The 18490-nt window shown below is 47.6% G+C and overlaps 1 protein-coding gene and 1 long non-coding RNA gene across 4 annotated transcripts in view; one reads left to right on the forward strand and one right to left on the reverse strand.

The window, feature by feature from the left end:
• LOC144104182 (uncharacterized) overlaps positions 1–416 on the reverse strand; it is a 53914-nt gene extending 53498 nt beyond the window's left edge. The window contains exon 1 of the long non-coding RNA XR_013308448.1: positions 144–416. This is a non-coding gene — a long non-coding RNA (uncharacterized LOC144104182). The remainder of the gene's footprint in view (positions 1–143) is intronic.
• Positions 1–18490, forward strand: part of LOC144104184 (G1/S-specific cyclin-D3-like) — a 325929-nt gene that overhangs the window by 162577 nt on the left and 144862 nt on the right. For all 3 annotated transcript variants that reach the window (XM_077637049.1, XM_077637047.1, XM_077637048.1), the window contains exon 2: positions 18212–18289. The gene's annotated coding sequence lies outside the window, so the exon portion shown is untranslated. The remainder of the gene's footprint in view (positions 1–18211; positions 18290–18490) is intronic.

Consider the following 18490-nt stretch of genomic DNA (forward strand, 5'->3'; position numbering starts at 1 on the left):
GCGCCCTTGGCCCGGCGAGCTGAGGGCGGCGTGGCCAAGCAGCTGTCAAATCCTGCCTCTTCCCCTTTACCCTGCGCTGTCAACTTTCCCGCGCCGCATACCTGCTGACTTGCGCAGCGATATCACCAGGAGTCTTCACTCACCCTCGAGGAGTCAGAGGAGACGGCGGCGAGAACCAGCCAGGCGTGTCCCCACCTCCGAGCCAGCCAACGGAATGACCGGCGCCACCGCAGCGCGGATTCGACACAGTTAGGCCTAACTGAAGAACGGCGACGAGCTGCCTACTTCTCCCGCGCGCCGCTAGAGGGCGGGAGCGTGGTCGTCGCCCGCACGTATCTGATGGCGGCGGTTGTTGGAGGCACGTCGCCGATTAAATTAGCGACGAGCCCGCCCTCACCTGAGAGGAGGGAGTCAGAAATGTCTCTCTGCCGTTTGTATATCTGTCTGTCCGTAAGGGGGCGCGCACTTGCCCGCGCGCGCAAGCCCGGGAGGCCGGAAAATGAGGTATCCGCCTTGTGTAGCAAGAACACGCTTGGCTGGCCAAGCGAACCCTCATGGGAACCTCTGTAACATGGCACCCCTTTCCCTCAGCCTCTAGCCCTATTTCCAATACCCTCCTGCCGCCGTTGTACATCCTCCCTCCATCACGTCCCCCCCCGCCGATTTTTTTTCCCAAAGCCCCACGATTACTCCGTCTCAGCCTGAGCCCTTCGCGACAGCGCGAAACGAAGTTTACGCGGTGTTTGTGTCCGCTAGTGGAATCGCCGAGTGTGCCTATACGCGACCCTGCTGTGACGTACGCGTAGGGGGGTGGGGGTGGGGCGAGCGCTAATGGTCGCTAAACGGCGCGCAGTTATCCTGCCGGAACTTGGCACTCCGGAAGTCGCTCTCCAGCTTCCGCTTCATCCGGTTTGATCCAGAGTTGTGATAGGACAGCCTGTGAAGCATGGTCGTTGATGGGTCCTCCATTGACATCTCTAGCTGCCGGATATAGGACCTGTGCCCTTGTTTGCGTGAGTCATGCGAAGGGTCTAATTTGCAGTTAATTGATTATATGTCTCGCGCTCATGACTAGTAGCTGTTGTTTTTCTTGCTATTAAAGGTGCAATAAAGAGGAATCTGAACTCGTATTTTTACAGCGGGAACTCTATCTACATGTTCCGCGGGCATTCTTAGAAACTTCGAATTATTAGCCTGTGCGGCCGATAGCCCTAATTAAATCGTATTAAACCTCCCAGCTCCCACCTTTTTTTGAGCTCAACGCGATAGGTAGGCGTAGTCAAACAACGCGTCAGCCAGTCCCGTGACGGCTTAGCTTTCGCTTTTATTTTGTTTTTTAGGTTTCTGTGAATAAACATTTTCAGTCACAGGCAATATAGCCGCAAATTTGGCCCACGGAAATAAAAACACACGTGGACTCTGATTTACACGTCACTCCGCCGATGGCCGAGCGGAAAGCCGCCACGGGACTGGCTGACGCGTTGGTTGACTCCTCCTACCGACCGCGTTGAGTTCAAATAAAGGGCGGGAGCCGGGATGTGTAATCCGATTTAATTACGGCAATCAGCCGCACAGGTTAATAATGCCGAGTTTCTAAGAATGCCCGGCACGTGGATATAGAGTTCCCGCGGTAAAAAGACGAGTTCAGATTCCTCTTTAGTGCACCTATAAAGGTTTTCAGAAAGAGGCTGTTGGGTGTGTACCTTTCATTGTATGAGCAAAGACTCTTCCCTTTGTTGTAGGTTATAGAAGGGCCTGTCTGATATGTTTCTTTAGAGTCATTGCCTTGGCTTTCTGCAATATGGTAGGCCAGTGTAAAAGGAAACTGATGACAGACGAAGGATGCTGCGAAACAGCTAAGGGAGAATTATATAGGCAGTTACATTTTTAAGAGTGCAACGTATGTACTCCTCATTTCAGAAGTGGCGATGCATGAGGTTATGAATAAATTACTCGAGGCTCTACTGTCAAATTATTTATTTTTTATACTTTGGTAAAACCTGTATCCGCCAAAATCACCGAGACAACATGGACCCGCGCGGTCATAACTGGCAGTAACTACTAACACTCTCATTTGTTCATTCCAAAAGCTTGCATTGTGCTGCGTTTTTACATGTTGCCATGTTACTGCAAACGCTTAACTGATTACATTTAGTTGGCAGTATATAATTAAGCCAAAAATGAAACAATAAAAACTCTCATTCGTGATGCACTTCGTTGCCATAGGGGCAGTAAAAAAAACTTAAAAAGTTATTCCTGATGTTTTGTCGGCGCAAGGACATATATGCAAACTGCGATATGGTGAGCGCGACTGGATTCATGCTGCACCAACCAAGGAAGCTTTCAGACAATAAACCTGCAGAACAATTTTTTACTTGTAATACGTACTGAACATGCACCAAAGGAGTAGTTACTTATTAACATCCCCATGTGCAGCCATCATCTATGAAAGAAATGTATACAGTTTTCACAGACACTTCGTAGTTGAAGAAAATTAGTGTTTGTCCCAGTTTCCATGGCTGGGCAAGCATGGCATTTTTTCTTCAGCATCGTCGTTGTATCGCTTCCATAAAACTCAGCTCTCCTCAAACGGACGCAAGCTAACTGCAAGCAAATATTGGCTGAAATTACCGTCTGAATATTTCTGCAGCCTTTGGGGACCTCAAAATTTAAACTAAAAAGAGAAAAGAAAACACGAATCTGATCAAAACATCGGCGCCACATTTGTTTATCTCCGTCATCAGCGCTATTTCTGGCCTTCACATCACGCCGCCATCTCACTGCTTCATTTTCTAATACAAAAGCACATTCAAAAGCTTGCCGTTCCCTTGAATATCACCGACAATGCCCTATATTCGTGCTCGCCTCACCTATTAATTAATCCCTTTTCCCCACCCGTTCAACCCGCTAACACATTCGAAATAGCTCCTCTCCAGCAATAAGTATTCGTTTCCTCTTGTTTTACTAGAAAGATCACTGTATTCGCTCCCATGCACATGCTAAGCCCATGAACCTCTTTCCCATATATATATATATATATATATATATATATATATATATATATATATATATATATATATATATATATATATATATATATATATATATATATATATACACACCTGTGACTAACATTGTCACAGCTTAATTGCGTGCACAGTACCAAGAGGTATAACCCTGAAAAAGCACATGTACCACCCAGGCAGGTGGGTGGCTGAATTAGTCCGCATTTGGTGCTGCTTGAAGCTGAAGTTTGACCTAAAGCGTCAGTGAGCTTAGCTTGTTTCAACCCTAAGAATACTTGCTCTATTGAAGCGAGAAAATAATATCTAAAAGGTGCGCATTTTCCCACCTTTACTACTCCAGCAACAAGTGTTTTAGAGTGAAAATACCGCGGAAAAGTCGAGCGCAACTTTTCATTGCGTACAGTTTTTTGCAAGAAGAAAGGATACACACTGAAAGGGGGCGTCGAGCTGTGTGCATCGACTACAGTGTGGCGTCTTTAGCATTACGTAATTCTAGTCAAAGAATATTAGTGCTCTTAAAGTACCATAGGAACTTAATTTTAGTTGAGTGTTTTCTTCTTTCAAATGATGCGTTAGACATTCGAATGTATGATTCACCAAATCGCATTCGCTGACGACCGCTAGATTATTTATGATTAAAGTTTTTCTTGATGCTGCTTCTGTTTTATTAACCGAGCGATGGCTGTGACGCGTTGGGAAAGCACAAAATAAAATGCAGTTCGTCGTTGATACATCATATGTTGTAATTCCAGCTCTTGATGCGGCCTGGCCTAAGCGTTGTATCGATTTAAAATTACGTATCAACGATCACATTGCAGTTTTCTGTGTATCTCACGTGACCTAAAGAGTCCCAACGCGTCACAGCCCTCGTACGGTTGATAAAACCGAAACCGAAATAGCAAGAAAAAAACTCAATTATAGAGCCGTAGGTGAACACCACATGGTAAACCTTACATTTTAATGTCTAGCACATCATATGAAAGAAGAAAACAGGCAACTAAAATCAGGTGTCCCTGGTGCTTTAACACTCCTGCTAGCTTGTGAGCCTACATACGTCCAGAATACTGCTGACCTATCGCCTAACATAACGTAACCTGACTTATCAACCAGGCAAGTGAACTCTCGACTTATAACTCGGCGTTCAGTGTTTGAGAATGGTCTCTGCGAGTTGGTATAAAGAATTTAGTGCTCAGTGGAAAGCCACATTTACTGCAGCAAAACGCGCTAAGTTCAGGCTCAACGCGTCATCATCATGGCATTAATTAATGATGACAATGAAGTGATTAGATGTTCCTCGTAAAACAACCAGCACGTCACACTACCCGTACGAGCAGTAGTGGGTACTTAACCGTCACGTCTGTTCAAGTGGTCATTACTTAACGGGGTATGAGGGTCTTAAATTTTCTTTCTTATTTGTTAACATATCTTGCTGAAACATAGCACGCAGCTATATTATGAGATGCTGATTTTGAATATGCACTAAGATTTCAAATATCTCACCTGGAAGGGAATATATGGCAAATTAGCTTATCCTAATTAGATCATTTCTTACGGGCCTTTATAGTACTTTATCAGTTAAAGCAACATTTCTTAAGGATAATCAGACATTTGCAAGAGCCCACAGCACATCCTAAAGTTAATGAAATGGCTATAAATTTGTTTTGTCGATCATAAATGAATAACATAATTGGAAAGGAAAATCAATGTGGCACTAATTATTCCACACTTGGCCTAATTGCTAATCTACCATGTTTAAAGGAAAAAGGAAAGCTTTAAAATGTGCGGTGGACCTTTGGAAATGTCTGCATACTCTTAAAAAACTTTTTTTAACTTAGAAATTATCATAAAGGCCCGTAAGAAATGACCTAACTGGAATGTTATTTTGGTATAAATTTCTTTCCAGGTGAGATATTTGAAATCTAAACGCATATTTGAAATCAGCATTCTATGATACATCTGTGCGTCAAGTTTCAACAGATTATGTTGACAAATAAAAAAAAACAAGTTTTTAAGACCCTCATCCCCCCTTAAACACATTGTACTTTTGTCCGTACTTTCATCTGGCCGTTCGCTTTTGTGCTTACATACGTACGGTACTTTAAGCGGCCTTGAGAACCAGTCCAGTGAACAACAAGCAAACAAAGCGTTTTAAATTTAGGTTAGACAGCGTCCGACCAGGAGGCTCCCATTATTCAGCAACAGATCCTCTGAGAGGTCAGTGACGTCCATCTTTGACAGGAATTGATGTCTACCTTCGCATCCGCTCCACAGCGGTCTACACAACGATGCGATCGCAATGGGGTTCCAGCGGAGCCCTTTTTATGGCGGCGTTCTCCTGCAGGCTTTAAGAGGAGGCAACCCTGCAACATTCAAGGTCAGCGCGAAGGTCGTACCTGTCGGCTCCCTTCTATTTTTTTTCGTCGGAAAGCGACATAATGAAGCACGCGTCAACACTCTCTTGTGCTTGCAACCTCCTCGCTTCTGCATCCACACACTCTTCTCATTCGGGCGTCCGAGAGCCATAGGTGAACGTCGAAGCCCCGGCATGCCCCCACAGTTCATCGCGTGTTTACCACGCCCCCTTCATTCTTCTGCCTTTTTGCAAAGAGAAGCGGCGTGTGTACGCTTTGTTATTTCTACGAAGCGATCTTTTGTCCGTTCGGGTGAGCAGCGGATGTTCGGGGTAGAATGTGGACGACCCCTTCATCGATGTTTTCTGTAGTGTGCTTCGTACGATGCTATGCGCACCTTTCACAACATTGATTAGATCCAGTATGAGGGGTGGCAATGAAGAGTACGATGGAGCCGAAACGGAATGGGCCTGAGCTCTCACACAGAACTTATTGTTCAGCGGTGCTTGCGAAGGCGTTCTTTGTAGTATTTCGAACAACATTCAGCACACACACACACACACACACACACACACACACACACACACACACACACACACACACACACACACACACACACACACACACACACACACACACACACACACACACACACACACACACACACACACACACACACACACACACACACACACACACACACACACACACACACACACACACACACACACACACACACACACACACACACACACACACACACACACACACACACACACACACACACACACACACACACACACACACACACACACACACACACACACACACACACACACACACACACACACACACACACACACACACACACACACACACACACACACACACACACACACACACACACACACACACACACACACACACACACACACACACACACACACACACACACACACACACACACACACACACACACACACACACACACACACACACACACACACACACACACACACACACACACACACACACACACACACACACACACACACACACACACACACACACACACACACACACACACACACACACACACACACACACACACACACACACACACACACACACACACACACACACACACACACACACACACACACACACACACACACACACACACACACACACACACACACACACACACACACACACACACACACACACACACACAAAAGAGGCGCAGAACGCGTGAATGCAGCGAGGATTCCGGCGTTCGTGAAATCGGATGTCCAAGCCGGATGAACATTGCAGCGCTTAGAAGGGGCTCGGCTGAGGTGGAACCATTATTGCCTTGGTGAGTTTAAATTAAATAGAAAGTCTGACAAAAAATAATTGGTCTTCTGGAATGCGAGGGCAGAACAACCTGCCTTTGTTTTTTTTTTTCAGAGTGGTAGAAAAGTTTCGAGCTAAGCTGGTACTAAAGATTTTAACAGCACCCACAAATCATCGTGTCAGACGGGAGCGCAGCTCTCAAATTCGAGGGAAAAATGAAAGGCTTAAGAAAAAAATAACGAAATGGTCGCGAAGGTACTCGTAATTTTGATGTGTGCCCAAAAATACGTTGCACGTTTTACTACACTTTGCCACGGTTTGTACGCATGGAAATAGGCGCACGGTTTGACTGTCGATATCTGTGGTTCCTATGTGGGTCTTACGTATGAGGTGCGTGGTGGCACCTTTCGCTGGTACTAGACCTGCACCTGCAGGAGCAAAGGGAATAGCCGTCTCCTCGTGTCATCTGATTCATCTGATTAAGCCGACCTTGACGAGATCTTCAGCCTTAAATTTCCGTCGACAACGTTGGACGCCGTGCCACGAAACCATGGCTCACATAATTGCTCTTACCATGAGTACACATATACCTTGTTAACGTGATGCAAGTGGTCGATCAGTAATCTGGCAATGCTTAATAGCGTTGCATTCCGTTCAGGTGCGGAATATCTTTTTATCTCGTACAGTCCTCACATAGAGGTGCATTTGTCCTGCGTTCTCGTTACTGGTCGTCTTGAAATGACTCGGCCGCGTAGATAATACTGGCCGATTTCAGGACAGAGAGCCCGGAACAAAACACGAAGTAAAAGAAAGGCCCCTCAAATACAAAAGGCGATCGTCTACAAGGCCCGCACTTCACCGCTTCAGATGCACGAAACCGGTCCCCAAAAATACTGATTTCTGGTGTACACTGTAGACACGAACGGAGTAAAAAGCGAGTAAGCTGTACTCCACCGCAATCCCTTTACTGAGAAGGGTATGGTGTCCACACCCTGGTGTAGATTTCTATCCCTAAAAATTCGGAATATTCACGATTGGCAACGGAAACGAATTCCCTGTTCAAAACATGCGAAGTTTTGGCAGCCATGATTATTTTAACCGCGCTTTCAACCTCATCTATTTGCTAATCTCTAGACCTCCGATTCCGCTTTTATAGAACCTTCCTCCTATTGCTAACTGCATCAAGTTACTATGGTTTGCGGTGGAAATATACCTCCGTTGCCAGGAGTAAGCATTCCCTGTATTTAGTGATCGAAGTCTACTCCCAGGAAGAGAGAGCACAGCCTGCCCCTAAAAGGTTGTGCGTTAGCGGATAGCTTACTCTCTTTTTTGCTTCCATATAGGCCTACTCGTCTTTACAGTGAAGTGGGCTGCATGCTTCACTATGTGAGGCTCGTTTGAAATGGCGCCGAAGTATAGTATTGAGAACAAGTGTGCAGTCTTTTCGTCTTCTTGAAAGTCACAGCTATATGACAAATTGTTGATAATGCAACGCTGAATGCTGCTTCTGTGGTTTTACTCCCTTTTGAATAAAGGCCACTTTTACACGAGTTTCATTCGCTTGTGTATCGCAAGACACCGCATTCTCTGTTTTCTCCCACATTTCAAGGAAACATTACTGTTACACTGTCCATGTCCATGTTTATCCCAGCTCTTTACTTTCGCTGTCCTGAACTGTAGGTTGTTTGCCGTGAAGTTGTATGTTTTTCAGCACCGCTGCCACTGCCCCATTGTATAGCTCACTCCTTCGTTGACAAACGGTGGTCGCGCGTACTTAGACCGCCATCATGCGATCATACCCAAAATTAGATAAAATACGACTAACTACAACTAACCCTTGTGACAAACGGTACTCCTGATACTCCTCTGCAGTTGTTCAGTAAGGAGAAATGGTAGCCTTTTTAAGGACCAATGTTTGTCGCAACGTACTTAGCACCGAATAGGACTTGATCCTCTTTAGGCCTCTTAATCCTTCTAGACTAAATATGCTACTGTGTGCGGGACGAGGGGCCACAAGCCAGTTCGAGACGCCCACATAAACCGGCAGTTGTGCCTTAGATATCAACTCTTCTCACCACTCTGCACAGACCACACAGACAGATATACAATATATACATCCTAGTCACAACCGACGGTTCCGCTCTCGTCGCAAGCGCAGCTCGCTGTTGCGACGCTATCTCGGCGTCGCCATACAGTGCTTCCCTTATCCGGGTCGGTCCAGTTAGCCCTTCACAGAGAGGATGCCGGGCTTCCGTGACGTGTTACACAAGGCTTCTTCCCGGCTGGCAGAGCCTGTGGCTGATGGCGGGCGGCTTCTTCCGTGATCGGAACCACCGGGGGGCGCTATACGCAGCCACATGGGTGTACTGCGCAGCGCCGTTTCCTTCCGGACGCTGATGCCCTTGACGAGTTGCGGTCCCCGGTCTGTGAATGGAACGCGACGTGTGAGAGCGCTGTCTAGACACGCGGGACACACACAAGGACACACATATGTGCACATTGGATACCACGTACGAACAGACGGAGCCTGTGTTTCTTATCCCCAGGATGCTAGCACTGGTAACGCGTGTTAATAATAATAATAATTGGTTTTGGGGGAAAGGAAATGGCGCAGTATCTGTCTCATATATCGCTGGACACCTGAACCGCGCCGTAAGGGAAGGGATAAAGGAGGGAGTCAAGGAAGAAAGAGGTGCCGTAGTGGAGGGCTCCGGAATAATTTCGACCACCTGGGGATCTTTGATGTGCACTGACATGGCACAGCACACGGGCGCCTTAGCGTTTTGTCTTTATAAAAACGCAACCGCCGAGGTCGGGTTCGAACCCGGGACCTCCGGATCAGTAGCCGAGCGCCCTAACCACTGAGCCACCGCGGCGGGTGAACGAGTGTTGCAAGATCAACTTTCACAGCGAAAGACGTGAGAAAACGGGGAAGTCCAGTCCTGGAAGCGCTGAGGTGGGGAGGGCGGGGGGTACATTTCCATTCCTGAGAACTCCAAAAATGCAGGACCTGGTACGGGAATTTTTTTAATTGCGTTTCATTTTCTTTTCTTCTTATAACTGGCTCAAACCCAAAATGCCGGGAGCATGACGTCTTTTGACTTAATGATAAGAAGAAAAAAAAACTATAAACGAAATTGAATGGGAAAGAAATGGTTGCAATTACAGCGGTGCTGATCACCTTCGAAAAGCCTTTATGGCATAGATGGCGCCACAAATAGTGATCTTTCCCACTACAAATATCTTGCAAACGTTGGTAACATGTGTCTCAGGCCACTTCATAACGCGAAATGAATTCGCAAAAGCTCATCGCTTCGCCTCGACTGTGTCAGATATGGACGGTGGCGCGCACTGTCTAATGCGCCAGGACATCTATACCCGTCGCAAGCTTTACCCACTCGGTCGCTGAAAACTATACAGCGAGATAGAATGATGCGGTATCGGTATTCATGGTTCTATGTCATGGCTGACTCTGAGCTCTAGTTCTTCGCAGGGGCAAGAAAATTAAGAAAAAAAGACGAGGAGAGAAAAGATGCCACCACTAACCCACGAGCCCCGTGACGCGATACGCCTAGCCATCAGACAACTCGCAATGCCACGCATTCCTCAGCACCTCGTATTATTAGCCTGACAGCGGACATCAAGCCGCACTTATACGGTGATGGCATGAATACGTAACTGCCGGGAACAGTGATGGTTAGGGCAAAACGTAATGTAGGCAAACGACTAACTGCACTGTCATCCAGACGCGCCTTTTAGAGAGAATGCAGCGACCACAAGAACACCAATAACAAAGAGGTAAAAAAGTGTTCTCGAAGAATGTACGCTCTCCTTCGCTGTTACAACACGGCTCTCTTGTCTAGTGCATGGTTCTTTGCTAGCGAAGGCTGCCAGTATTGGCAAGTTGGCCGCTGCCCATTAGGAAAAGTATGGGGGGCGTCACCGAAATTCGGGGCGCGCGCTCTTCACACACCCTTGTTTTCCCGGGAAGCCATTATGCCAGCCGATGACCGCGCGACCGTGTCATGGGCGTTTCTCAATAGCTGCCGCTGCCTCGAAGGGGCCCGTCGGCACATATACATAATGCGCATGCGCGGTGATAGTCATGTCACGTGACGCCGGTGTCATCGCGCCCCGTCTCTTGCAGCCCGTTTTCTGTTTCGCTGCTTTCACAGCTAGCTATAATTGTATAAGGATCCCTTCTCTGAGGTAAACGACATTGCTTGCATCTGTGGCGTAATATGTCGTAACCGGCCGCCGCGGTGGCTAAGTTGTTATGGTGCTCGGCCGCTGGCCCGAAATACACGTGTTCGAGCTCGGCCGCGGCGGTCGAATTTCAATGGAGGCGAAATGCTAGGGGCACGTGTACTGTGCGATTTCAGCGCACGTTAAAGAACTCCAGGTGATCGATATTATCTGGAGCCCTCCACTACGGCGTCTCTCATAGCCTCAGTTGCTTTGGGACGTTAAAACCCTATAAAAGCCAAAAGCAAAATATGCCGTAACAGAAAGAACTCATGCGTTTACTTTGGTTTTTATAGTTATTCAAGTGATTCCCGGAAGTGGTGTGCAAAACAGTCAGCGCTGTAATGTCAAATTATTCGGGTCAGTCTGACCCTTGTGCTTCTCAGAACAGTGATCACTTACATGGTAAGGGGGAAGGCGATACATTGCATTGCTTACTGCTGTTGACTACAGCGACGGCAGCATCAACACCTCACATAGACCAGTGCAACAAGGTGTCCTGTCCGTATAAGTAGCCAAACTTGGCGAGTACTGCACGCATTTAAGGCTATGCTTCTCGTGTTAGGAAGCATCACTGTCGCAGTGAACGGAGAACAAACAACTCCAACAAGGAGGTAAAGATACGAGGAATGGCAGCTTTGCAATAACATACATTTTTCTAGTTAGAAACAGCGAATAATTTTATGCGCTCGGCTACCTCATCATAATACGAAGCTTACCATACGCGGTCTTTCTATTATTGGCATATGCTTTTTTATTGCATTTCTCTTTACCTTCACTGCATTGTTATTTACTGCTAACAAGCGACGACTACATCAACAGCTCCACGGGTAGCGATCTATACAAGGTATACCAGGTGTACACCCATATACTTTGAAAAGTACAACGCCTCTTTCGAGTAGCGATCTACGCGACAATGTATCCCAGGCGAACAACCGTATACTTTGCAAGTACAACGCCTCTTCCGAAGCTGCGTTTTTCCAGGTAGGAAGCATCAATGTCACAGCGATAGGAAAAGGAACGGCTCCGTGTAGGAGATAAAGTTTGGAGGAATGGCGACGGCCCTACGGAGGGAGGGGGAGAGGGAGGGGAGAGGAGAGTTCAGAACCCGAAATGTGGCAACGCGCACTCGTCGTTCCTTCATTCACTTCCCGTCGCAGCAGTGAGTGCAGAAGCAGACTCATCCAGGGAGCATCGCCCACACCCGTCGAGAAAGCGAGCGTAAAGACTGAGGAGGGGGCAAAAACAACAAGCCCAAAGAAATCGGAGGCGAGGGGGGGGGGGGGGGGCGGGGGGGGGGGCTACCGGCAGCATCACACGACAGACAGATTCACACGCCTGCAACCCATGGGAAATCGATCCGGATCGGAGAGCAGTGCGTTTTTCTTACTCTGGGGGGAAACGTAGAGTGCCATTTTTTTTGCGGACGAGAGAGGGAGAGAGAGAGAGAAGGCAAATAAATAAAAATGCTACTAACGGCAGCAGCAGGAGCGGAGCAGCCGACCTTGGCCGAAGCGCTCCTCTCAGTTCGACGACCAAAAAAAAAAAAAGCTGGACTCCCTGTCAATTTATACGGGGTCAAGGCCTGCACACGTATACGTGTACACGGGGCGCTTGTTTTGGCTTAACGGGGCCAGTGTTCGGCACCGTGAGAGTTTCGCATTTTTCGTCGCAGTCTGATTGAGACGGTGCACCTTATCAGCGTGCGTAACGAAATGACGAGGCTCTCTCGGAGGAGACTCGTTCACTGCCTCTTTCTTGTTTGCTTTTGCCTGAAAACTCGTGCTCGCGTCGACCCCCATTCACACAGCCGCACACAAGATCTGCCAGCACAAAATACCATTCGCATTCACAAATATGACACATCTGAGCTTTTACATGAGCCTGACAGCTAAGTCGGGTTGAGTAGGCTGTGGGGCTGAAAACCGGCCTCTAGGCTCAAGTATACGCTAGGGGTCGAACTAACCGACCGTCGAGTCGAGCTGGGCCAGCCCGACTGCAAAGGGTGGGTTGACCCGCAGCCCCCTCCGCAAATTACACTTATTCCTCTTTGACGCTGGGGAAAGCATTTTCTTCAGGAGAGAACAGAAGGTACTTCAATAACACTTCTGTTGGGCTTAGTGTGTGCATGGTGATACAGATGAACGAGTGCGCAAAACATTTTACGAACCACATACTCTGCAGAAACGCAAGGACTGGAGCAATACTAACAACTATTCAACCATAACAGAAGCGGGCGCCATTCTACTACTCGTGCGGACGTGCTGAGTCGACTGGCTAGTATCGAGTTCAAGGCAGTCATCGAGTTGTATTGACCTTGCTCAAATCGACCCCCGACTCGACGCGCAACGCCGGGTTCATGTAGACGAGGCTCAAGAAGTGCATAAGCTAACAGTTACAGCAAGGACGGACAAGACGGTGCAGACAAGCGCTAACTCGCAGCTGAGGTTTATTGCTGAATGGGCGCAATATATACAGCAAGCCCAGTAGCCGCAAGCTTTTCTGGAGAGGGGCCTTGCCACGTGAGTATAGTTGGATTCGTGCTTGGTCACAGCCACAGCACCTGTCGATGGAATCTGAGGGAATGTACCAGTAAGAAAATGTGCCAAATTTCCACCAAATGCTTGATGGATTCCAGTATAGGGCTGATGCGGGCTGATTGGAACGTACTGAAAGCCGCCGCGGTGGCTCAGTGGCTATAGTGCTCGTTTGCTGGCCCGAAAGATGCGGACTCGATCCCGTCACGGCAGTCACATTTCGATGGAGGCGAAATGCTAGAGGCCCGTGTACTGTGCGATATCAGTGCACGGTAAAGGAGCCCATAGGGGTCGAAATTTTTCGGAGACCTCCGCTACAGCGTCCCTCATAGCCTGAGTCACTTTAAGACGTTAAACCTCATTAACCAAACCGAACCATATTGACGGAGACGAAGCAATCGTGGTTAAGACGGCACAGTAAGAACCAGACAGACGAGTGCAAGCGTGTGTCTCATTTCCTTTTTCTCATTATAAACGCTGTTACATCCTCTTGATGGATTAACTGTATAAACAATTATGAACTGTTCAGTTGGTTGGTCACTCAGTCGATGGGTTTATTGACTGAATTTTACTACGAGCACATGAAGACGACAATATTATTGATTGTCGTCCAGTGTCTGAATACCGAGGATTGACGATGCCATCGCGCTTCAAAGTGCGAGGCGCCGTGCAACTCACACTACTCAGCCAATACTGGCCTGTAATAATGCGTTAATACGCGGACGGCCTACAGCCGTCACACCCGTCGCCTTGCTTCAGTATGTTCGCAGGCAAATGATAAGCCTAAATAGGATGCTTGTTCGGAGATGCTTGAAGGTCCGTGGGTGCTATCGAGCCCGTCAAGTGGCTTTCTGCGTAGCGTGAAATCGTGTCGGAGATTCCGCTGAAATCGAACCATGGGACTCGAGCTCGGAAGCGGGGAGGTGCTTCTAGAGCATCACCACTGCGTCTTCTTGGGCCAGTAAGCTCTTGAAATTGCTCTGTGCAACCGAGTCAACTGTTCGAAACTTTCTACACCAACTTCCGAAGCTCGGCTTTTACGCCCATTGTTACACAGCTCATCCAGTTGTCGGCGCTTGCGCTGATCGTTTGCCTTTGCCTTCTCAATGTTCAACTTTTGTGTGAACTCGCTTCGTAGCCCGTGAACTCAGCTGCATTCAATAGGGCTGCAGGGACTAGTTTGAGGGCGCATTTATACGCAATTACTTGAGCATCGAAAACAGCAACGGTCATTTTAACAGACAACAATCCGCCAGGTAAACCTGTCGGCGAGGCCGTCGTACATCGTAAAGGAACGATCTCGCGTTAACGTGCTGGCTCGTGAGAGTGTTTCCAGGGATGGCTAAAAGTGGGGTGTATCAAGAATGCGTTAAATGACCATACAATCTAGGTACATCTGTGTGTCATCTGCCCTTCGGGGGATAAGACTGACGGCTTCGGACTACGACGCTATACGGACATAATGCCACGACTTCAACTTCACATTCGTGGAAAATTGTATGGAACCGATACGCCAAGGTTAACGATGCTGACTTGACAAAGCCAGGTCCACATACTGAAAATTTAATGAGCCATTTATGAGGTACCTTGATTTGATTTAGGTTTTCTTCCACTTCACATACGTCTACACGAAACTAACTCAAATGGTTACAACGTAAACGCTGTCCGTATTTTGTAAAAGTTTGGTGAAGAGGCTTTCTACACCTCGTCTTGCCCCTACTGAGACCTTAACATCCCTGGAAGAATGCAAATTATTCATGGCTTGACTCTAAACAGAAAGGAGCAAGAAGAGGGCAAGCTTTCCTCCAGCGCATTCCCTTTTACAGCTCGTCTTTTTTGCACCTCTTATTGCTTTTACACCTTTGGTTTTACAGCTATTGTTTTTTACACGCCTTCTTTGTTCTTGCTTTTTACACCTCGTCTTGCAAGCCCCTAGTCATACCTTAACTCCTCTGGAGGAATGCACATTATTCATGGCTTGACTATAAACAGAAAGGAGTAACAAGGGGGTAAGCTGTCCTCCAGCAGTGTGGTACAGGACAGCTTATTCGCTTTTTACTCCCAAATATACTTATTTATATTTAGAGTATTCCTGGGGGGCGAATCTGCGGACAGTCTGTTACACGACCTCTTTCGCGATGTCATTAACCTGAGAGGAGTAAAGAAGCTGTAAAGGCGATTGCTCTTTATCCACGAAGGACGCTCGGTCAGCTACGGACAGGTGTCGACCGTGGCACGTGAGCCACCCCGCCCCTCCTCCCCCCTTCCTTCAACGGGCGTGTGACTTCCTCCGCACGCTTGACTTGGCTTCACTTGGCTTTCTAGCTCCCTCTGGGACAGCAGCAAGACCAACAGGTGCCGCCCGTTGCGGTCTTCAAGCGCACGCGCCTACCACGCGCCTTTCCCTCCGCGTCGACCCGAGTCAGGGCAGGTGCGTTCGAAGCCGCGTACCAAGAAGGGGAGAAGCCGGTGCGAAGGTAACAGGTGTGAAGGTTTCCGCCACAGCCACCTGAGAGGGCTGCGTGTAACTTCTTCCTCCGATGGCTTTTTCCCCGGGTTGTGTGCACTGCTAATAGACGGAGTAGGTCGCAGGGGTTCAGTGCCTGTCTATGGCGTCGAAAGCTGCTCTTAAAATCCTGGTAATAAAATGCCACGTGGTTAATTGAAGAGATATGGGGGAGACATTTGTCCCGCAGTGGGCGAAGTCATGCTGATGATGATGATCTCCTTTTTTCTGAGCGTCTTTTTGCCACAATGGTTTTCATCGATGGATCTCTAATTTTTTTTCTCCTATATTCGACGTGGACGTCTTTCAGCCTCACCCAGTACACAGTGTTACCTGTACTTAACACACCCAATTTTATGTGAGCCATTCCACCACCGCACATTCTTCTTGTGTCTATTATTAAATACAGCTCGGTCCCTTGAATTTCGTGTTGTCCCTCCAGCCGCGAAATATCTGGACCACTAGAAAGTTGTAATGCGCAGTCCTGTTTCCTCTAGTTTCTTCTTGTTTTGGCTTCTTAACTATTCCAATTCGTTCTGTGAGCCTGCTTACAGCAGCATTATTTGACGTTTTCTGAGATACCTCACAAAGAACCATTCCGCTAAAAAACCAAAGAACGCCCCACGTTAAATACGGCAGTTCCAGATAACTTATAGCGCGGGCAGCCAAAGTGTCTGAGAATCCGTTGGTTCATTAGCAACTGTACTGCATACCAGCCGCACGATGCCGTTTCAGTGCTTTCATGCACTGCACCGAACTACTACTTGCAACTTCTTGGTATTCGAGTACGGTCAGCCTAGAGAAATAGAGGGTATTAAACGCAGAAAGCGGAGGGTAAGGGCTGCACCGTACGTTTTCCATCTTCTATGCCCTAGGAGACAGCAAGCCTTGCAGAGAGAGATACAGAGGGCGAGAGATTAAAGAAAGCGGACTGCAGAACGCTACCAAGTATACGCAGTGAGAGGACAGTGAGCGGTCCCTCCCAGCTGGTCTCTGTGATCAGCAGAGCGTGACTCGGAAGCCGCTGCGTGGCGCTGATGGCCCATTGTGCGCTGGCAAACGGAGCCTAAGCGGCCGTTCCGAAACGATTTCTTCAACGCCTGGACACCCCGCTTAGCGTGGAGAGGAGGTAGGCCGGACCAGCGGACAGCGTCCGGAGGCCCGAGGCGGCGGAAGTGCTTATATAATGGTCCGAGCGGAGTAGTAGACATGCGTCCGAAAGGACGCGGCCTCAGATGGTCCGGCTCGCGCCTGTTTTGTGCAGAGGAACAAGGCGCCCCAACGGGGTGCTACGAGGTTAAGTGGTCGTCACATTCCTATTTCTTTTTGTGTGCTATTGTTTTCTGCGCTGTTTGCTCAGCTCCTGTGGGAGCTTGATGATAATCGCAATCGGGGATGAATGTGCTCGTAGCCGTTGTTCACTAACGCAGTGAGGCTTACCGCCGTATTCAAGAATGGAACTTAAGTTCTGACTTAAGTGCTGACTTAAGTATAAGTGGCGAAGAAAGTTTCAAAAACGGCACTTAAGCAACACTTATGAAAGTAGCGCTTTTAGATGTAAGTAGGCACCATGAGAACGAGGCTAAGCACACATTTCTATATATCTAATAAATTTGTGTACAAATAAAGAACAAATAAGTTTTTCTGTCGTTTGTATCGGTGAATGGCGGTGTTTCCTGTCAAATTACATCATGCCGACTTAGCCATCACAACTAAATTGGGTCCTGCTGTCTTTGCTTGAGGTATAACGCATTCAGTGTTCGTTTAATAACATTCGCAAATTTAAATAAGTCCCAACGATATGGACTTCTACAGCGGCTTCTCTGATACGTGGGCGTTAAACGTTTCCTTCTTCATTGCTTTTGTGAGTATTTAGTGTTGAAGATTATTGTGCTCTAAGATGTGCGCCACGTTCAAGTTAAAAACGATAACTTGAGGCTGAGTTCAAGACAATGCAAGCATAATTTGTGCCTGACACTACGTTGTATAATATTGTTATTCAGCTCGACGCTGAGCATCTGCCAACATCTTTATCTGACGTGCAAGGCCTTCTAGAGGGCAGGTAAATTTTTTTGAACTGTGGTCTTGATTCATTGGTGTTTGAGGATAATTTGGCAACTTGTAATCTTCTTTTATTGCTGAGCGAAGCATGCTTCGATCCACTTCGCACTTGCGTATTTAGTGTACATTATATGTTCTCATTTGTTTTAGTGACACAAGGTGACACCTGTGGACACTGAAGACTTCACACACGGATCATCAGCACCATACACAACACTGGCAAGGGCGGTGAGTGGCGCTGATTTCTCGTCGTATGTCGTCTTCCGAGCTACGCGAGTCGTTTAGCTCGCGTGCCAAACTTTCCTGATACTGACAAAACAATTTACTCCGAAATGTGGACGCCTCTCGACCTTCGAATCCTTCCGCTAAGCCCTCGCCTTAAGTATTTGCAGTCAACAATCCGAAATTCCTTGGTTTAAATGTTTTCTC

This window comes from Amblyomma americanum, chromosome 9 (genome assembly GCF_052857255.1).
Source record: "Amblyomma americanum isolate KBUSLIRL-KWMA chromosome 9, ASM5285725v1, whole genome shotgun sequence".
NCBI classification, from domain to species: domain Eukaryota; kingdom Metazoa; phylum Arthropoda; class Arachnida; order Ixodida; family Ixodidae; genus Amblyomma; species Amblyomma americanum.